The sequence below is a fragment of the Ictalurus punctatus genome, chromosome 16, assembly GCF_001660625.3.
Source record: "Ictalurus punctatus breed USDA103 chromosome 16, Coco_2.0, whole genome shotgun sequence".
NCBI classification, from domain to species: Eukaryota; Metazoa; Chordata; class Actinopteri; order Siluriformes; family Ictaluridae; genus Ictalurus; species Ictalurus punctatus.
The window spans coordinates 11,510,042-11,533,350 of record NC_030431.2 but is presented as its reverse complement, the minus strand read 5'-3'; the positions used below and the strand labels follow the sequence as shown (position 1 = coordinate 11,533,350).

At 38.7% G+C, this 23,309-nt stretch overlaps 1 long non-coding RNA gene across 2 annotated transcripts; it reads left to right on the top strand.

Moving 5' to 3' along the window:
• On the top strand, positions 1-22,414 carry LOC108277105 (uncharacterized). 2 transcript variants are annotated; one of them, XR_008398117.1, is made up of 5 exons: positions 1-84; positions 539-598; positions 15,146-15,228; positions 21,515-21,596; positions 22,028-22,414. It is a non-coding gene; the product is annotated as an uncharacterized LOC108277105 (long non-coding RNA). The 2 variants fall into 2 exon arrangements; XR_008398118.1 differs by lacking the exons at positions 21,515-21,596; positions 22,028-22,414 and adding exons at positions 12,803-12,861; positions 16,943-17,419.
• The last annotated feature ends 895 nt before the right edge of the window (positions 22,415-23,309 follow it).

The following is a 23,309-nucleotide window of genomic DNA, read 5'->3' as shown; positions in this document are numbered from 1 at the left end:
CGGAGTCTTTGCGGCGCGCAAGGCAAGCTGGGATTGCTGCACGTGTTTCCGAATTCAAGCACTAAATGGCGCTGAGATTACTTTGTAAGTAAATAAATTTTATTTATAAAGCACACATTCAGTTTACACGCACCAAAGTGCTGTACAGAAACAATTGTAACATATACAATGAAATAAAATAAAATTAAATCAAAAGATAAGTTAATAATCAACAAGTTAATAGCCAGGAAAGGCCAAAGAGTAAAAATGTGAAGTCTGGATTTTAAAGTACAGATTGAGGGAGCGCTCTTAATGTCAGGTGGCAACTGATTTCCAACTGCAGATGCTCTGTTGCTTTTTAATTTAAGATCTGACCGTATTTGGGAGCTGAATGCAAATAAATAAGGTCAGAAATATAATGGGACTTGTTGATTAAGAGCTTTAAAAAACAATCAGCAAAACCTTGAACTGAATTCTAAAAACAGACCAGAAGCCAATGAAGAGAAGCTAGACTTGGAGTGATTTGATGCCTTCTTCTTTTTTTTGCATTCGTTAACAGTCTAGCCACTGCCTTCTGGACCACCAGCAAACATGCCAATGAAGATTATGGAAGACCAAGGTATAGAGAATTACAATAGTCCAGGCGTGATGTAATGAATGCATGAATGACTTTTTCCCAAATCTTGAAAGGAAAGTGACAATTTAAGTCTGGAAATGAGTCTCAACTGGTGAAAGCTGTTTTTAAAAGCTGAGCTAATTTGTTTTTCTAGACAGAGGTCAAATATAACACCTAAATTTTTTGCATGTGGCTTAACATATGGAGTGAGATTTGTCTAAATAACTAGCTATAGAGCTTCTAGTTTTGGAGGGACCAAAGATAATCACCCTAGCTTTATCATTGTTGAGTTGGAGGAAGTTATTTGCCATCCAGCAGTTAATATTCAAGACAGTCCATGAGAGGCTGCAGAGAGTCTCTAGCCTTTAATGGGAGGTACAGCTGAGAATAATTAGCAAAGAAATGGAAAGAGATGCTATGTTTTCTAATGATATTACTAAGTGGAAACATGTACAGAAGAGTAGTGGCACCAAAATTGACCCCTGAGGAACCCCACAGGAAATAGAAACAGATGATGAAAACAACTGCCCGATAGCCACTGAGAATGTCCTGAGTTTAAGATATAAATCAAACCAGAGTAGTGCTGTATCCTTAAGGCCCACCCTCTGTCCAAGGCGTGAAAGAAGGGTATTATGATCTACCATGTCAGAAGTGGTGCTAAGATCCAGTAAAACCAAAACTGCATTATCAACAGAGTCAACTGCAAGTAGCAAATTACTCATCACTTTTAACAAAGGTGTTTCAGTACCGTGATTTGTCGTAAAACCTGACTGAAATGGTGCCTGAGTCGACTTCAAAAAAGGAAGCAACTGTGACAACTTTTTCCATAACTTTTGAAACAAATGGCAATTTAGAAATGACATGATAGTTATTCAAACACTTTGCCTTAAGATTGGGGTTTTTGAGCAACGGCTGGAAAACTGTATGCTTTAAGAATACAGGGACAATGCTGTAAACTAAGCAAGAATTAGTAATTACTTGAATAGTAGGACTAATTGTATGCAAAGCATCTTTAATGATATTGGAGGGAACAAGGTGAAGTTGTAGATTTCACCTGAATCACTAAGTTCTTCAGCTCAGAAAAAGACACAGGCTGAAAGCTGTTCAAGGTAGCTGTAGTAACTGAACAGTTGAGCAAAGTATTAGAGTGGATAGGAGTGAGGGGGGATTGAATGTCATCAATCTTTTCAATAAAGAAAATCAAAAATCTCTCAAATATTAGGAAATGGTTCTACTTCATAAGAGATGCAAGGAGTAATTATTGAATTAATAGTGTTAAACAGTATTTTTTGGGGTGTGACTAGAGCTGCAACATCTAATCGATAAAATCGATAATGATCGATTATGAAATTTGTTGTCAACGAATCTCATTATCGATTAGTTGGTCTGTGCGTGGCACAGGGGAGATTTACTCATTACGTTACGTCTGTTCCAAAAACACGCTTCGGAGAGTAAATACTAAAGTTGTGTCCCAAAGAAGTGCTATACACTTACACCATGTACTGTGTACTCTACCGTCTAGTGTGTGAATTTTAGAAAGGTAATATCATCTCAAATATATCACTAGTGTTGGTTTTTTAAATTAAAAATTTTTTTTTTTTTTTTTTTTACTACTACTAACTGGAAGTATAAGCTGCTTCCTAGTCGATGGCGCATGACGTCATACAAACGCTAGCATTAGCAGACATCCAGAGTCAAGACAATGACTTTCTTCAGTCTACTGTTTGTCAACGTTACCTTTTAATTCCCAACATGACCTCAGTCTCCATCAGATGGAGACGAAATCATCAAGTGACTGAGGAAGAAAGTCCTCTAAGGCAGGGGCATTTTATTAAACATGCGAAGATCAAACAGTGCTGCACGAGCACAAAGTTATGTTTATATCCAAAATGCTCCACTGTGTACAAGGGTCAGGAGAAACTTGTCTAAGTTGCTTAAAAGGTTTAGTTTAATTCCAGTTTATTGTCATTATATGCTGTATTTGCGCGCTTGCAGTGTAAATTCTGTCGTTTATTATAACGGAAGTGATATGTTGGTAACGAAGTCGCATTGATGATCACGCACAGTGTAGACGCGCTGATACAGAGTGGGAGCGTGAGTAACATCTGTAATGACTAATTAAAACACTATGATAAAAGTAACCACAAGTAAAATAATATTCCTAAAGGCCGCGAGTAACAGAAACCACAAGGTGCAGTGAAAGTGAGTTTTTATTGTTAATTTAGGACTGTCTTAATTTGGTGCTTTTTGGGCATCCATAAAAAATAATGCACAAATACTACTATTTATATATATATATATATATATATATATATATATATATATATATATATATATATACATATATATATATATATATACATATATATATATATATATACATATATATATATATATATATATATATATATATATATATATATATATATACATATATATATATATACATATATATATATATATATATATATATATATATATATATATATATATGTATATATATATATATATATATATATATATGTATATATATATATATATATATATATATGTATATATATATATATATATATATATATATATGTATATATATATATATATATATATATATGTGTATATATATATATATATATATATATATGTATATATATATATATATATATATATATATATATATATATATATATATATATATATATATATATATATATATATATATACATATATATATATACATATATATATATATATATATATATATATATATATATATATATATATATATATATATATATATATATATATATATATATACAGTGAGGGGAAAAAAGTATTTGATCCCCTGCTGATTTTGTACGTTTGCCCACTGACAAAGAAATGATCATTCTATAATTTTAATGGTAGTTGTATTTGAACAGTGAGAGACAGAATAACAACAAGAAAATCCAGAAAAACGCATGTCAAAAATGTTATAAATTGATTTGCATTTTAATGAGGGAAATAAGTATTTGACCCCCTCTGCAAAACATGACTTAGTACTTGGTTTAAAAACCCTTGTTGGCAATCACAGAGGTCAGACGTTTCTTGTAGTTGGCCACCAGGTTTTCACACATCTCAGGAGGGATTTTGTCCCACTCCTCTTTGTAGATCTTCTCCAATCATTAAGGTTTCGAGGCTGACGTTTGGCAACTCGAACCTTCAGCTCTCTCCACAGATTTTCTATGGGATTAAGGTCTGGAGACTGCCTAGGTCACTCCAGGACCTTAATGTGCTTCTTCTTGAGCCACTCCTTTGTTGCCTTGGCCGTGTGTTTTGGGTCATTGTCATGCTGGAATATCCATCCACAACCCATTTTCAATGCCCTGTCTGAGGGAAGGAGGTTTTCACCCAAGATTTGACAGTACATGGCCCCGTCCATCGTCCCTTTGATGCGGTGAAGTTGTCCTGTCCCCTTAGCAGAAAAAAAACCCCAAAGCATAATGTTTCCACCTCCATGTTTGACGGTGGGGATGGTGTTCCAGGGGTCATAGGCAGCATTCCTCCTCCTCCAAACACGGCGAGTTGAGTTGATGCCAAAGAGCTCCATTTTGGTCTCATCTGACCTCAACACTTTCACCCAGTTGTCCTCTGAATCATTCAGATGTTCATTGGCAAACTTCAGACGGGCATGTATATGTGCTTTCTTGAGCAGCGGACCTTGCGCGCGCTGCAGGATTTCAGTCCTTCACGGCGTAGTGTGTTACCAATTGTTTTCTTGGTGACTATGGTCCCAGCTGCCTTGAGATCATTGACAAGATCCTCCCGTGTAGTTCTGGGCTGATTCCTCACTGTTCTCATGATCAATGCAACTCCACGAGGTGAGATCTTGCATGGAGCCCCAGGCCGAGGGAGAGTGACAGTTCTTTTGTGCTTCTTCCATTTGCGAATAATCGCACCAACTGTTGTCCCCTTCTCACCAAGCTGCTTGGCAATGGTCTTGTAGCCCATTCCAGACTTGTGTAGGTCTACAGTCTTGTCCCTGACATCCTTGGAGAGCTCTTTGGTCTTGGCCATGGTGGAGAGTTTGGAATCTGAATGATTGATTGCTTCTGTGGACAGGTGTCTTTTATACAGGTAACAAACTGATATTAGGAGCACTCCCTTTAACAGTGTGCTCCTAATCTCAGCTCGTTACCTGTATAAAAGACACCTGGGAGCCAGAAATCTTTCTGATTGAGAGGGGGTCAAATACTTTTTTCCCTCATTAAAATGCAAATTAATTTATAAAATTTTTGACATGCGTTTTTCTGGATTTTTTTGTTGTTATTCTGTCTCTCACTGTTCAAATACAACTACCATTAAAATTATAGACTGATCATTTCTTTGTCAGTGGGCAAACGTACAAAATCAGCAGGGGATCAAATACTTTTTTCCCTCACTGTGTATATATATATATATATATATATATATATATATATATATATATATATATATATATATATATATATATATATATATATATATATATATATATATATAAATTAATTTTATTCATTTATTTTAGTTTATATTGTATATATGCATTATTTTTTATGGATGCACAAAAAGCACCGTATGTGTATTGGGTTATTTTCTGTTTTGGACAAACAGTTGTGTAAAGTTTGTGGATTTAATAAACAGATTTTAAATAAACAGATTAATCGATTAATCGACTAAGTGAAACATTTGTATTTAAATTTACATTGACATTTGTGTTTACAAGGTGCTATAGAGTCCAAGATTTCTGAGCTGGAAGAATTAAAGATAGAAATTAGATCATCCGGGCTTGAAAAATGCTCAGCAGCAAATAAAATTGAAGGCGAGACATAATTTCTTTGATACATGTCTGAAAGCTGATTTGCAGTAAGAAAACTGATACAACAAGAAAAAAAGCCTGTAGTTTTAACAGTCCACATCGAACTGGATAGTATGACATTGAATACAGTAGGCTTGTGATCTGAAAAACATGCATCTTCAATGTTTATATTGTCAATGGAAAACCCATAAGACGTGATAAGGTCAAGAGTGTGCCCGAGTACATGTGTAGCCTTTTCTATATGCTGAATGAAACCAAAGGATTCCAAGACATAAATAAACTCAGTGAACATAGGCTATCCAGGACAGCAAACGTGAATATTTAATCACTCAGAATTAACAGACTATCATATAACGAGATCATACAGTATCTCACAAAAGTGAGTACACCCCTCACATTTTTGTAAATATTTGATTATATCTTTTCATGTGACAACACTGAAGAAATGATACTTTGCTACAATGTAAAGTAGTGAGTGTACAGCTTGTGTAACAGTGTAAATTTGCTGTCCCCTCAAAATAACTCAACACACAGCCATTAATGTCTAAACCGCTGGCAACAAAAGTGAGTACACCCCTAAGGGAAATGTCCAAATTGGGCCCAATTAACCATTTTCCCTCCCCGGTGTCATGTGACCTGTTAGTGTTACAAGGTCTCGGGTGTAAATGGGGAGCAGGTGTGTTAAATTTGGTGTCATCGCTCTCACACTCCCTCATACTGGTCACTGGATGTTCAACATGGCACCTCATGGCAAAAAACTCTCTGAGGATCTGAAAAAAAGAATTGTTGCTCTAAATAAAGATAGCCTAGGCTAAAAGAAGATTGCCAAGACCCTGACACTGAGCTGTAGCACAGTGGCCAAGACCATACAGTGGTTTAACAGGACAGGTTCCACTCAGAACAGGCCTCGCCATGGTCGACCAAAGAAGCTGAGTGCACATGCTCAGCGTCATTGTCTTTGGGAAGTAGACCTATGAGTGCTGCCAGCATTGCTGCAGAGGTTGAAGGGGTGGGGGGTCAGCCTGTCAGTGCTCAGACCATATGCCGCACACTGCATCAAATTGGTCTGCATGGCTGTTATCCCAGAAGGACGCCCCTTCTAAAGATGATGCACAAGAAAGCCCACAAACAGTTTGCTGAAGACAAGCAGTCTAAGGACATGGATTACTGGAACCATGTCCTGTGGTCTGATGAGACCAAGATAAACTTATTTGGTTCAGATGGTGTCAAGCGTGTGTGGCGACAACCAGGTGAGGAGTACAAAGACAAGTGTGTCTTGCCTACAGTCAAGCATGGTGGTGGGAGTGTCATGGTCTGGGGCTGCATGAGTACTGCTGGCACTGGGGAGCTTCAGTTCATTGAGGGAACCATGAATGCCAACATGTACTGTGACATACAGAAGCAGAGCATGATCAGTATGTTGTATTCCAGCATGATATTGACCCCAAACACACCTCCAAGACAACCACTGCCTTGCTAAAGAAGCTGAGGGTGAAGATGATGGACTGGTCAAGCACGTCTCCAGACCTAAACCCTATTGAGCATCTGTGGGGTATCCTCAAACGGAAGATGGAGGAGCACAAGGTCTCTAACAACCACCAGCTCCATGATGTCGTCATGGAGGAGTGGAAGAGGACTCCAGTGGCAACCTGTGAAGCTCTGGTGAACTCCATACCCAAGAGGGTTAAGGCAGGACTGGAAAATGATGGTGGCCACACAAAATATTGACACTTTGGGCCCAATTCGGACATTTTCACTTAGGGGCATACTCACTTTTGTTGCCAGCGGTTTAGACATTAATGTCTGTGTGTTGAGTTATTTTGAGGGGACAGCAAATTTACACTGTTACACAAGCTGTACACTCACTACTTTACATTGTAGCGAAGTGTCATTTCTTCAGTGTTGTCACATGAAAAGATATAATCAAATATTTACAAAAATGTGAGGGGTGTACTCACTTTTGTGAGATACTGTATGAGATACAAAGTCAGAAAACTCCTTTATAAAGTCTTTATCTGATTTAGGAGGCCTGTAGACCAAGACACATAATAACGGAGTGATAGCGGATAAATTCTAGTGGAGCAGTGCTGCATCAACCATCTAACCTAAAATTTATTAATTGACTACACAATCAGTGTCACCTGATGTGGGGCTAGTTTTGCAACAAGGTGACATTGGGAAAAAAACCTGCTCTAGTTTAAAAATAATCCAGCTGCCAAGATATTGTTTTAAAGCAAACGCTAGTTCTCACTCAACTACTTTCTTTAAGCTCATAATCCTGGTCAGGGTCACAGTGAATCGGAGTCTGTCCCGGGAATACTGGGCATGAGACAGGAATACACCCTGGATGGGAAGCCAGGATATTGTAGGGCACCATGCACCCACACATTCACACCTAGGGGTACTTTATCTTAGCCAATACCTACTTCAATATTTTTGGGAGGTGGAAGGAAATCCACATGGACATAGAGAGAACGTACAGAAACTCCACACAAACTGAGCTCATGATCAGATCAGGGTGGGGCTGTGAGGTGGCAACACTACCCACTGCACCATGCCACCTTTAAAGTCTACAACCTCAATTCCAAAAAAGTTGGGACAGTATGGAAAATTAAAAAAAAAAAAAAAAATGAACAAAAAGTGTCATTTGAAAATTCAATTCACCCTGTTGAAAACACATTATTAACACATTATTTGATGTTACTTTGTGAATGTAATTTATTTTGGAAAATATACATTCATTTTAAATCTGATGACTACATCACACTACAAAAAAGGTGTGACAGTCGACTGTTTACTGCTGTGTAACATCACCTTTTCTTTTAATAACACTTATTAACCATTTGGTTACTGAAGACATTCATCCATTATACATTTCTTCAACTACGCAACTGTACATGACCTTGATGAGAGAGAGCCCAGAGAAGTCGGCGGCACTTCTGGACAGTGTTGATGTATGGCTTCTGCTTTGCATAGTAAAGCCTTAACTTGCATCTGTGGATGCAGCGTCGAATGGTGTTGACTGACAAAGGTTTACCAAAGTATTCCCGAGCCCATGTCAGGATACCCATTATAGATTTATGATGGTTTTTAAGACAGTGATGTCTGAGGGATCGGAGATCACACACATTCAAAAGTAGTTTTCGGCCTAGCCCTTTAAGCACTGAGATTTTACCGGATTCATTGATTCCTTTAATTATATTGTGCACTGTAGAAAATCCTACAAATTTGTCTTTGGGGAATGTTGTTCTCACAGTATTGGATTATTCGCTGACACATCTGTTGGCAGGTTGGCGAGCCTCGACCCATCCTTGCTCTAGAAGATTTAGACTTTTTTTGGAGGTTCCTTATATACTATGATTAGATTATTGCCTCACCTGTTTCACATCACTTTCTTATTTCAACTTGTCACATCACTATTAGTCCTAAATTGCACCGTCCCAACCTTTTTGTTGCATGCATCAATTTCAAAATAAATGTTTACCTTCAACAAACTATGCAGATGATTAGGTAAAACATCAAATACCTTGTCTGTATGCATTTTTTGTTTAAATACAAGTCAAATTACATTTACAAATCACTCCTCTTTGCTTTTATTAGCATTTTCCATACTGTCCCAACTTTTTCGGAATTGGGGTTGTATAATCATCATGTGTTGGTTTTGGCAAACAATGGGAAAGTGTATCGCACTGGAAGTGTGCTCCAAATGAGAAATGAGGCTAGTGATTCTATGCATAACTTGTATTATTAGCAATAAATGGTCTAAATATTAAGAGATAAAAAAGAATATTATTTAGTGGGTAATGGCCATAGCAGGCAATGAGAAAAAGGTGTATTGCAGATATGGCAAATCAAAAATGCATGCACTCAACACTGGCCCATCAAAGAAAGAAACACAAAAATTCTGTATGTTTGGGCTAGTTTCAGGTCTTTTATTTTTTGCCACTTTTAAGATGCACCTAAATACCAAGTATCCCTAAATATATCAAACTGCATTAGGGCTGCAACAACTAATCAATAATAATCAACAATTAAAATAATCGACAGCGAATTTCATTATCGATTAGTTGGGTCTGTGACGTCACTGTGGATAACAGTGGAGGTCACAGAGTGAGCTTCTGCAGGAAAAGTGCACCTTCCAGGTTGTCCAAAACATTAGAATGTTTTATATTCAGCGCTTCAAACAAACTCATAAGTGTATTAATGTAGCTTGGTATGTCAGATACTGTGATGTTTTTTTTCCCAGCCATGTTTTCTTCAGAGCATTTTTAATACATGTAGTAATGAGCAGTAAACAGTAGTAAATGAAAGAAAATCAATATTTGCTGTGACAAAAAAATTAAAATAGTCTCCAGTACAAGTTGTATAAGGAAATTAGCTTTGCTGATAAGTTTTACTGAGCATCTTGCAGAACCAGCCACAGTTCTCCTGGAGACTTTGACTGTCACACTTGTTTCTTAATTTTGCAGCAACAGCCTTCATTGTGTTTTTTTTTTCTTGTTTTTTTTTTTGTTTTTGTTTTTAACATTTTTCTGTAACATTTAATTTTGTCATGGAAAACAAATGTTTGGGAATCTAAAATGTTTTTGTACTCGATAATGTAGAAGTCATAAAATAAAAACAACCTACAAACACTTCTACAGTTTGTGTGTTTTTTATATATATATATATAGTGAGGGGAAAAAAGTATTTGATCCCCTGCTGATTTTGTACGTTTGCCCACTGATGTACAAATTTTGTACAAATGCCCACATTTGACCCCCTCTCAGTCAGAAAGATTTCTGGCTCCCAGGTGTCTTTTATACAGGTAACGAGCTGAGATTAGGAGCACACTCTTAAAGGGAGTGCTCCTAATCTCAGTTTGTTACCTGTATAAAAGACACCTGTCCACAGAAGCAATCAATCAGATTACAAACTCTCCACCATAGCCAGGACCAAAGAGCTCTCCAAGGATTTCAGGGACAAGATTGTAGACCTACACAAGTCTGGAATGGGCTACAAGACCATTGCCAAGCAGCTTGGTGAGAAGGTGACAACAGTTGGTGCGATTATTCGCAAATGGAAGAAACACAAAAGAATCAATCTCCCTTGGCCTGGGGCTCCATGCAAGATCTCACCTCGTGGAGTTGCAATGATCATGAGAATAGTGAGGAATCAGCCCAGAACTACACGTGAGGATCTTGTCAATGATCTCAAGGCAGCTGGGACCATAGTCACCAAGAAAACAATTGGTAACACACTACGCCGTGAAGGACTGAAATCCTGCAGCGCCCGCAAGGTTCCCCTGTTCAAGAAAGCACATATACATGCCCGTCTGAAGTTTGCCAATGAACATCTGAATGATTCAGAGGACAACTGGGTGAAAGTGTTGTGGTCAGATGAGACCAAAATGGAGCTCTTTGGCATCAACTCAACTCGCTGTGTTTGGAGGAGGAGGAATGCTGCCTATAACTCCAAGAACACCATCCCCACCGTCAAACATGGAGGTGGAAACATTATACTTTGGGGGTGTTTTTCTGCTAAGGGGACAGGACAACTTCACCGCATCAAAGGGACGATGGACGGGGCCATGTACCGTCAAATCTTGTGTGAGAATCCTTCCCTCAGCCAGGGCATTGAAAATGGGTCGTGGATGGGTATTCCAGCATGACAGTGACCCAAAACACACGGCCAAGGCAACAAAGGAGTGGCTCAAGAAGAAGCACATTAAGGTCCTGGAGTGGCCTAGCCAATCTCCAGACCTTAATCCCATAGGAAATCTGTGGAGGGAGCTGAAGGTTCGAGTTGCCAAACGTCAGCCTCGAAACCTTAATGACTTGGAGAAGATCTGCAAAGAGGAGTGGGACAAAATCCCTCCTGAGATGTGTGCAAACCTGGTGGCCAACTACAAGAAATGTCTGACCTCTGTGATTGCCAACAAGGGTTTTGCCACCAAGTACTAAGTCATGTTTTGCAGAGGGTCAAATACATATTTCCCTCATTAAAATGCAAATCAATTCATAACATTTTTGACATGCGTTTTTGTGGATTTTCTTGTTGTTATTCTGTCTCTCACTGTTCAAATAAATCTACCATTAAAATTATAGACTGATCATTTCTTTGTCAGTGGGCAAACGTACAAAATCAGCAGGGGATCAAATACTTATTTCTCACTGTATGTGTGTGTGTATATATATATATATGTGTATATATATATATATATATATATATATATATATGTATGTGTGTATATATATGTGTATATGTATATATATATATATATATATATATATATATATATTTACATACATATAAAATCTCATTTTAAAATCTAAAATTGTTTAAGTGTAGTGGGCTGTTCAGTTTACTGAATGTGTGATTGATAAACTTTATGGCTATATGTAGTGATTAAAATTTTTATCCTTTTCAATTTGTAAGATTACATTAATCATATTGTCAGATTGATTAATGATTAAAGTCTGACTAGTGCACTTTTGATCACACATGCTAGCTCATGATCATACTCCAGATTTTGTGTTTAGATGTGGCTGTGTTTTGGTTTTGTTTTTCTTCTGAATTTTTGTGTGTTTTGGGTGATTTGATAGAAATCAGCTCCTTTAAGTTATATGGTACTTTCTCCTACAGAGGGTGCCATTGCTTATGTTATGTTGTTTGAGATTAAATGCTTTTCTAATATAACACCACTTGTAATGAGTCAAATATCACTCAAGTTTGTATCTGGGTTTGTGTTTTACACACACCATCAATCACTCACATACTCAAATCCTGTTATTCATAAGACCGGCAAGGTTACATTCACAAAGGCAAATCAGATGGATGGACATGTAATATTTTGCTGCCAAGAGGTGTAAACAGTAACTGTGGTCCACGATTAAGGGCACAATCCTGGGCATGAATAATGAGATGAAGCTGAAGAATCTCTATGATAGAGGATAAACCCAGACACTACATATCCATGCAGCTGCCGGCAATCTTTTCTTTATAAAGTATCCAGTTTTACATTTGGACAGTGTTATAAAACTATACAATACTGTGCAATACTGAATGTAACTGGATAAGAAACACAGATCTCATGAGTTCTCAGTTACGTTCCATGACTGTGTGCTTACGATTACGTCTTATTTAACATCCCAGTTCCAAAGAAATGCCTTAAAGCTTTGAGGAAACATTAATCTCTTCCCAGTTCCAGCCATTATGACTTCATGTATTCATTTGAATTTGAAGTTTGAGGTTTTAATGGTGATACTAGAGGTATAATAATCATGTCTATAATAATTCCAAAGCTAACATACTAGGAAATCTATGACACACAATATTGCCATGCAGTATAGGGCTCTTCTTTTGTTCACTTCTGTTTATGGTTACATTTTTAGGCCCTGAAAACCTGACAGAACCACTGAGACCACTCTACCACTGACAGAAGGGCTATTAGGTAAAAGGGAAAAGATATACTCATACTGCCTGCCTTTTTTTTAATGTATTTTTATGAAAAAAATTATAATTTTAGATATAAATATGTCTGACAAAGGACTATAGTGCCACAGAAAACATAATACTGAATGAATGCAATATTTCACCTTCGAATCACAAGGTTCTAATCTGACTCTTTTCCCCTTATTGTTATTTACACACTACCGAATATATGTACGAAAGTCCACACAAACACACAAATAGTGCTTAAAATGATTATTTTTTTAAATAAATACTTTAATCTTATTGAGGGTAAAAACTGTTTGTCTTAATTTAGCAAAATTGCCAGGTAGTATCTTTATATGATGCCATGGTCTCAATTTATCTAAAAGACTAATAGTCGAATGATGCAGCAAGAGAGCAAAACTAAGGCTAATATACAGTATGTACTGCATTTGTAATTCCATACATGTGAGAATCATGTGTAAGTTTGATGCTGGTATCCACAATTTCACAGGAGGAGTTTGTTGAAAAGAGACTTGTTGGTGTTTTCATTGCAATTCTGACTACAAACTACTCCTTTAAGCAACCTTTTGCCCTACAAAATTGTTAGGAATTGTATAACAATTCAAGGTATTCTAGTTAGATTTCAAGTGATAAATGCTCACCCCACATCAAACCATAATCTTGTTTGTCTTTTATTTTTATTTTTATTTTATTATTTTTTTTTTAAATCAAAACGTTAACCCAGTACATGATCTTATATTGAACATGTTTCAGGTTTGATGCCCATTTATGTCTGTTGGTGAATTTTGTTAAATATATCCATATATTATCGTTACTTATGGTATTGTTGGACAGAAACTGTTTTATATATTTTTAAGAGCTGATAGAAGCGAAGAGCTGTGCAGAATGGGCACTGGACAGCAAGTTGGATTACACTGTATGCTTGTGAACCATCACAGAAATGCACCCTGCCTGGGGTAGCTTGGTTACAAATGGAAGTATGAGTCATTAATCTTCTATATATTTTGCTTTTGGCAAACTGGCTTAAGGTGCACTTGATGAAGGAGCCACAGCCCATGCTTACCTTTCCATTTGTCCGCTTGTCATTCCCTATTCTCATTCGTCATCATCATGATTATGACATTTTTCCAAGAGCACTGCCAAGATCTGCTTCCAGCCTTTTCATCTTTGCTAAGGGGATCACTATTTTGCCTTCAAAATGGAGTTTTAACTGAACAGTGGAGAATTTATTTTTAACATACCGATTACTGCATGCCCCCAACCACCAGCATTATTAAATACCATTTCTTAGTAGGGTTGACAGATTTTATGTTATTTTATGTTATGTTAGGTTTTATGTTAGGTTTTATGTTAATATTGTTTCAAATGTGTGTGTTTTGTTACTTTTACGTTTGTATGAAATGTAACATGTTGGTTATTTTCTCTTTCTGTCTTTCTTTTTTTCTGTCTTTCTTCCTTTCTTTCTTTGACTTTCTTTCTTTCTGTCTTTCTGTAGCGGCATAACTAAATATATAAACAAAGTTTCAGGTGTCTATTTAAAGTATTTATTACTCCTTAAATAAAATAACAGTTTAGTCAGTATTCAGTAATGATTTACTTTATTATTATTATTTGTAATTAATTATTATGAAATATGTCAATGTGTGGTTAAAAAAAAAAGAAAACTTGTGTGATAATTAGATGAATTGCATAAAATTTGTCCCTTGACTTAATGAAACCTTCCAGAACTTTTACTAAAGTAGTTAAATAACTAACTATGTTCTAACTAACTTTTGTGAAAGGTATTTACAATTACTTATTTTAATGAATAGGTAAACTAATTCATAGAAAAATGCACAAATCATATTGTGCATGTCCAATTTGGTTAAAAATCAGTTCCAGTAAATCAGTTCCAGACTTAGGTTTGAAGTTGAACTATGAATGCTCTAAAACTACATGCATACCGTGCGGTGAAAAAGTATTTGCCTGATTTCTTCTGTTTTTATGCATATCTCATGCTAAATAGTTTTAGATCTTCAAACAAAATCAAACATAAAACAAAGGCAACCTGAGTAAACACAGTAGTTTTTATTTATTCATTTATTTGTTTTTATTGAAGCAAAAAAAGTTATCCAACACCTATCACTAATGTGAAAAACTAAGTGCCCCCTTAAACTTAAAATCTGGTTGTGCCACCTTTAGCAGCAATAACTGCAACCAACACACATCACACTCAAATTACCATGCTTGACTATAGGTATGATGTTCTTTTTGTGAATTCTGTGTTTGGTTTACACCAGATGTTTACGGGACCCCTGTCTTCCAAACAGTTCGACTCATCAATCCATAGAACATTCCCCCAAAAGTTTTGAGGATCATCAAGGTATGTTTTGGCAAAATTCCGATGAGTCTTAATGTTCTTCTGGGTATTTTGAAGGTCATCCACTTCTAGGACAATTCAGTACTGTGCTGAGATTTTCCATTTGGAGATAATGGCTCTCACTGTGGTTCGTTGGAGTCCCAGAGCCTTTGAAATAGCTTTGTAACTCTTCCCAGACTGATGTATTTCAATCACCACCTTCCTCAACTTTTCTGGAATTTCTTTCAACGTTGGCATAGTGTATTTCTGGGTAAGACACTCCTTGGTGGATTTGCTAGAGTACTTAGCATCATTATCCTGATGAAAAGTCCACTTTTAGTTCAACTTTCAGATAGATGGCCTAACATTATCTTCACACACTCTTTTATATGATGCGTTCATAGTTGAATCAATGAATGCAGGCTGTTCAATCCCTGAGGAAGTGAAGCAACCTAAAAACACATTTCCACCACAGTGCTTCACAGTTGGTATGCGGTGCTTCTCCTGAAAAGGAGTCTTTGCTGTGTGCCAATCATGTCTGCTGTTACTGTGGCCAAACAACTCTATCCTTGATTTTGTTGGTCTGGTCAGCACTTATATAGTGTTTTTCTAACCTTAGCGGTTCCAAAGCGCTTTTCTAACCTTAGCCGTTCCAAAGTGCTTTACATTGGTTCTCATTCACCCATTCACACACCAATGGTAGCAGAGCTGCCATGCAAGGCACTAACTTGCCATTGGGATCAACTTGGGGTTCAGTGTCTTGCCCAGGGACACTCTGGCATGTGGAGTCATGTGGGCCAGGAACTGAACCACCAGGCCTGCAATTAGTGGGCAACCCACTCTACCACCTGAGCCACAGCCACCCACGAGTACTGGCTGATACCCAGTGAACATATTATAGATTCCTGTATGAAAGCAGGTACAGAAAGGAGCAATGAAGATGTGGTGTGTCTTGTGTCTTTCTAGATTGCTTCTCTGGTTATTTTATTAAACTACCCAAAATCATGTAAACATAACATTTCTGTTCTACGCATTTCAGCTCTGTGTCACATCATTGAATATTTTCACAGTTTCAATAAAACGCATACACTTTACTCCAGTCAGTTACTGTTCCTGTGATAAACACCTTTGTATTGAGTTTCATATTCAATTAATATCTTTAGTAACTAAACTAAACCTCTTATTACAGTATGCCTGTTCAAAACACTACTATTCAGATTTAAAGTTAGTGTCATTAGAAAGTAGTCTATATTGACCCTTTAATATGTCAAAGTTGACATTAACCTTCTGCAATGACTACAGTGTACTGAAATGTATGACTTGGAAAATGCTTGTTACATGTTTAACCATATATTTAACAAAAACACAGACGTGGGTGTTACTATTACCAACATTCAGTTATAACTACTCATAACTATAACTACTCATAACTCATACAGTCATAACTACTTTCAGTCATTCAGTCTAACAAAGTGCATATTCATTATAAAAACCTCAGCAAACAAACAATGGAAACATTCAGTGTGCATGAGCCATCAGAAACACTTTTCCGCCGTTGTCTAACTACAGGAAAATTCTGCTACAGACTCTCCTTTTCTCTGTTTTTGCACACATCAAAATCACTATAAACACTTATGTTTAATTACATTAATAAAGCCTGACCTTATAAACTTGATAGTTATTTATTAATTAATATAATTTAATTTACCCAATTAATATTGGGTTATACCCTGTCCAGGGTGTACCCCGCCTTGTGCCCGATGCTCCTTGGGATAGACTCCAGGTTCCCCCGCGACCCTGAAGAAGGAGTAAGCGGTAGAAGATGGATGGATGAATATTGGGTTATTTTACACTTCAACAACCTGTATGAAGGCAGGTACAAACAGGAGCAATGAAGATGCGGTGCGTCTTGGGTCTTTCCAGATTGCTTCTGAGGACATAGCGAAGGTGGCGCTCTCTTACCAGTCCCTGCAGCAACTAGCATGAACACGAACATTCTGCCTCACTGCTACCCAAATAACTGGACTCCTCTCACATCATGTTTACCTTAAGTACAAATGGAAACGTAAATGTATACCATAACCCAAAATAATTATCGTAATAACTACTCCTAAAAAGATGGCTAGTATGTACATACTGATTATACATTAAAACAAAAGAACTGAACACAAATGTGACCACACATATGGGTGTCACAATCTCCCCGACAAAAATTAAAAATGGCTTCTGACATCTCAAAGAAAACTTGTCCAATCTTTACCACCAGACCTTTGAGTTCTGTCAACCAATTTAACCTATACTATAGTGTTTGCATCGGCGAGATAAGGTAAGTGTGTTCTAGATAGCTCAAGGTAAGTATGTGTATGTTAGGCAGGTAAAGGTGAGTATGGTTGCTAAGTAGGTCAAGGTAGGTATGTGTATGTGTCCTTCAGTGTAGGTAAACAGGAACAGAATAAGGCACTACTAATAGGGCATGGCCTGTTATGTTAACATGTGGTGAAGTATTTTGGTAAGGTGCCGTGTAAGATGGTGGATAATGTTTCTGTTGTGACATGGGGTATGGCTGCATTGCCCAGATGGGCATTGTTTGTGCCCTTTCACTATTTACAGAGCTGTGTGGTTGGTATGAGGGTTGACCTAAGGACTAATATGTTTACATCCGTGGTGGCCTTCTGTCTCTTTTGGACCTCCTGAGACTAGCTCACTCTGTGTGTCAACTACTTCAGCGGTTACAGGTCTATCATCTTCATCTGTACTGGGTCAAGTTCCCTCATGCTCATACTCTCCCAGTTGTTCTTGATCTTGTCTAGGCTTTCTTTCAGGTATGACAACATTGTGGCTTTCCCGTCTTTCCTCCCTCACCAGTCGGGCTGTTCTAGGCTGTCTCGCTAGCCTCCCTTGCAGGTAAGATGACTCTGGGTTGTTTAGGCCCTTCTGTAGTTGGATTTTGAGCTGCATTTTCCCAAGGCTGACCTGTAGGTCTATCGATTTGCATTTCAGTCTCTTTCTGTATTGGAACCCTCAATCAGTACTGTACCCTGGGATAGCTCCCTCTGATTTTGTGTTCTTCCATATCTGTTTTGCTCTCTTCTCTCTCTAGGTTGCGTGGTCTTTGTCTGTGGCGGTGGGTCAACAGGTAGATCACTGACAAATCAGCAAGATATTTCTGTGAACAGTCTGCACTTTATTCCCGCCAGTCTCTGGGGACACCTTGTAGACAGGGCTATTATTCACTTGTTCTCGAACTACATACACTGTTTGCTCTCAGTAAGACCTTAACTTCCCTGGACCTTCTCTCTCACCCTGGTTTCAGACCAAGACCCTGCCACCAGGCTAGAGAATGACCCCTTTATTGTGACGATCATAATACCTCTTGCCCTTAGCACTGGATTGTTGACTATTTTTAGAGGCAACTTGATAGGCTTCTCTAATTCACTTTGCCCATTTCTCTGCATATCCCCTAGAAGAATCTACTTCCTCTTCCATGAATAGACCAAACAACAGGTCAACAGGTAGGAGTGGATGACATCCATACAGTGAGAAGTGTGGTGAAAAGCCTGTGGCTTCATGTTTGGTGCAATTATATGTATGCACTATCTGGGGTAGGTGTTCTTTCCAATTTCCCTTCTCTTTTACTTCTAGGGTTCTCAGCATCTGAAGTAGGGTTTGATTTAGATGTTCTGCTGGATTACCCTGATGATGGTAAGGGGTTGTCCTGGAGTGGCTTACACCTGTTAGTTGTTGTAGTGTCATGAACAGTTCATTTTCAAACTCTCTGCCCTAATCATGGTGTAACTTTGCTGGGTAGCAAAGCGGGGAATGAAGTCATTGGAGATTCTTTCAGCAGAAGTTCATCTGGACTTGTTTCTTGTTGGATACGCGTGGGCAAATCGGATGAAATGGTCTATGACAACCAAGATGTATTCATAACCACCCTTACTGGTTTCTAAGTGCATGTAGAACCATGTTTCCTTCAGTTTTATTAGTGCCCCAATTGCTGGGTCTTCTCTCTGAGCTTTGAGCAGCTCATCCTGGTCAATAGTAGGCAGCGGCCTCTTCCGAGGTGGTTCCAGGTCTTGTGCTAGATTGAGAGCTGCCACATAAGCGATATCTTGTTTCTTTTGACAGTTCTTCAGTTCATTCAGCCACATACCTGTCAATGTTCAGTGAAAGTTGGGAGAGGGTGTCTGCATCGACATTGCTCTTTCCTGGACGGTATCGAAAGTCTGTGAGTTCTCCCACCCATCTGTGACCAACGGCATTCAGTTTGGCCGTGCTCATGACGTATGTCAGCGTGTTATCTATGTAGATGGTGAAGTGTGGCGCATAAAACGCATAGTTCCTGAATTTTTCACAGACAGCCCACTTCAAAGCAAGGAACTCCAGTTTGCCGGTGCGAAGCCTGTAGTTCTTCTCGGCAGAAGATAAAGCCTTTGAACCGAAGATGATGACTTTGAGCCATCCACTTTGGTGCTGCTACAACACTGCACCTAGTCCTTGCTTTGGGGCATTAGTGTGTACTGTAAAGGGCAGTTCAAAGTCGGTGTATGCTAGCACAGGGGGGTTGATCACTGTGTTGATGAGCTGGCAGAGGATACCCTGGTGCTCCACCATCCACTGTACTGGGGTCCTCGATGAGAGCTGCACACCTTTCCCACTCTTCATTTTCCCTGGTAGCTTTTCTGCTGTGCTTCCTTTTATCTGCAACAAGTCATAGATAGGTTTGGTGATAAGGGAGAAGTCTTGGATGTAGGACCTATATAACTGAGGAATCCCAGTAGCTTTCTTAGATCTCCCACCATGTTGGGCGTCTTCTCCCTCAGGGCTAAGACAATATCCAGGTCCTTTGGGTCAATTCTCACTCCCTCTGCAGAGACCAGCCTTCCCACATACCTGACTTCATGTTTGAACAGCTCACACTTTGTTGGTCTGAACTTCACACCATGTCACTGTGGGGCTCTCAGGACATTTCTTACACCCTCAATGTGACCTTCAAAGGACTTGCCATAACAAAGGACATCATCTAGATAAGGGATACAGCATTCATCCCGCAGGCTGTCAAGCATTTCCTCCATGCTTCTTTGAAAAGCTGCTGGAGCATTGGAGAGGCCAAATGGTATCCTTACCCACTCATATAGCCCCAGGGTGTGACGAATGCTGTCATGTGACGAGACCCCTCAGCAATGTAGCCCTGGTAGTAGGCCTTTCTTTTGTCCAAAATGGTGAACCAGCTGTGACTTCCAAGGGTGTTTATCAGGTCTTGAATGGGAGGTAAGGGATGTCGGTCTGGCACTGTCTTTTGTTTGAGTAGTCTGTAGTTGATAGAGTCTGAGTGTTCCATCTTTCTTTCTAACATAGACCACAGGAGCAGCAAATGGTGATTTTGACTTTATTATCCATCCCTTAGCCAGCAGGTCATGAACATATTCTTTTACCTGCTTGTAGGGTGGCTTTGGAATAAATGTATAGCTTTGCTGGACTGGAATATCATCCTTAAGGTTGATACTCATTTGGAGGCTGGGGATGCACCCTGCCTCATGTCATTATCATCGTGAGCAAACGCCCCAGATTCCTTAAACAGCATTTGTTTGACTTCCTTCTATTGTTCCTCAGTTAGATGGCTTAAGTCAACAGGAGGGTGCCAAACTGTGGTTGAGTTGCCATTGCTGGACTTATTGATATGAGAAGAGTCAACAGCATGAACTTGAGTTGGATGTTTGTGACTCTCTGGCTTGATAACTTCCATTATTTTCTCAACAGGCTCAATACAACCGTGACACAAAGTGCACTTGCGCCTCTCTCTCCTTCCCGGGCACTTCCAGCCATTCCTTCATCTCTCTCTCCCACTGATTAGCCAAATCAGTGCCAGGTGTGTGTCCTCACAGCCTGGCCAGTCCTTCATTGTTGTCACAGACATCAACACATTACTGCAGTGGGACTGAATAGTCTCGAATGCGGTAACAGGTTGTTCCGCTGCCATGACTGTGGCCCGTTTCCCTGCTGCTTTGACTTCTTCAGGCAATCCACAGCGCGGTGACCACCTTCTCTACAAGCAAAACAGTGGCTACAGTTAGGCAGACCTTGCTCCACACACTGAGGACATCCGTAGGGTCTTTGTTTCCTCTGTGGTCTAGCTTTGTCACTGGTGTACTTACACATGATTAAGGTTCGGGTGCCTTAGCTTGTGTCCTTAGTTGTTCCAGCGAGTCGATAGTCTGGGTTAAGGCCTCGACTTGGGCAAGTAGTCTATGAATTGGCTTGTTTTTACTTTCAGTTTCAGCATTTTTGTCACTTTTGTTTGTCTTTTCAGGTTCGGCTTGAGTACTGTGAGCCTGAGCCACTTTGCAGATGGAGTTGGGACCCAGTCTGTGCTTCCTTTCACATTCTTCAATGTTAGTCTGAATTACTTGCCTCAGTGGTGATTCATCAGACACAGTGGGGTCAGATAGAAGAGGTTTTAATTCTCGTATTACATCCTCATGTTTCTCACCTAAGTCTTGGTAAATGAATGTTCAGGAATACACACTGTACTGTGGAGGTGTCACACTTAACTACAGAGTTGGTTTGTGAACATTATCTTCTGGTTTAGCCCAATCATTCTGTATAAGAACCGTTGGGGTGTCTCATGTTCATGTTGCTTTGCACACATCAGTTCTTGAAATAGCTCTGTGCTGCTCTTTTCACCAAGGTGAGATTGGGGGAAACTTTTCAGTTCTGTAATAATCATTTCCTCTTTGTTAATCAGCATATTTCTGAAGTTTCCAGGTTTGATTATGCACAGAACTCCTCTGATGATCTTGTTCTTTGTGTGTCTCTCCCTTAGCCCATCATCTACTGATTTGCAGATACTGTTGTAGCTAATATCTGATGCTGTGTCCCCTATCTGCCCTCCATGTATTTTAAATTCCCTACGCTGTAACAGTGGAAGACCTTTTAAGGGCTATCATGGTCTCGCCTGTGTGGGGCAGCTGTTCTGTGCTGGACTGAGGTATATATTTAGGTGAATGATCAGCATGTAGCCTACTGGTTTGTGTTTCTGATTCTTGTTTAAGCCCAGTTCATGCCTGTTTGCCGATCGCCTGACCCCTCATCTGTTTTGAGACCATGTTCTTTGCTCAACGATTTGGAATGATCTGCCTGCCTCTCTTTAATAAAAAGCTGAACCTGCACTTGCAGCCATCTGATTATCCATTACTTGCAAATAACCAAGAAATTCATAAACAGGAGAATTGAGTGCAGAACCATTCATAGTAATTGCAGTCCTAAAGCTATCATAGCAATTGTAGCAATAATTCTGCTTAGAAACTACAAGCTATCCTTGGAATTCATTTTCATTTAGGATAACTGTCCTGATGTGTGCAATCTTCCATGGATGCTGTCATACCTTATGCTGCCTACATAGCTCAAGAACATAAGTAGACTTTCCATGTGCTTATTTCAGATTAAGGCAATGAAAACTATTGAGCATGGAGCAAAAGTACAGTTTTTAAGTATATTTTAAACATGCCACTGCTTTTGCACAACGCATGAAATATAGACACCAAAATTTATTTTAGGTGCTCCAACAATCCATCAACAAACAAACAGAATTATACCAGTTACCACAATAACACACACAGTAGGCCACATTCAACATAGTATGCCACAAGATAAAACAACCTCTTCTCCATTTTGTCTTCCAAACCCCAAAGTAGTCTGCTAACAATCTCACATAGTTAATGGTTAAGAAGGCAAGAAATATAGACACAAAAATGTTAGACTCTGTCTCTCCTGCAACTCCAGGCCACCTCAGGGATTCCTTGTTTTATCCAACTCCTGAAGCCAAATGACATTTGTTTAAAAAAAAAACCAGAATTTTTATTTGGCCACCGTATTGCTACGTAGGATTTTTTGTCACATACCTCAAGAGCCCAGTTATAGTAAAACAATGTCAGTGGTGTATCTCTGTATTTTGCAGCATCCAGAATTGTTTCCTTCGTTTTATTTCACAAGATATATTTATTTCTACAGTTGTGTCCAAATACTTTGAATCAACTCCAGACCTTTTATCTCCTTAATTTGTCATAAAATAAGAAGGAAACAGGCCACACCTGGCCATGAAACTG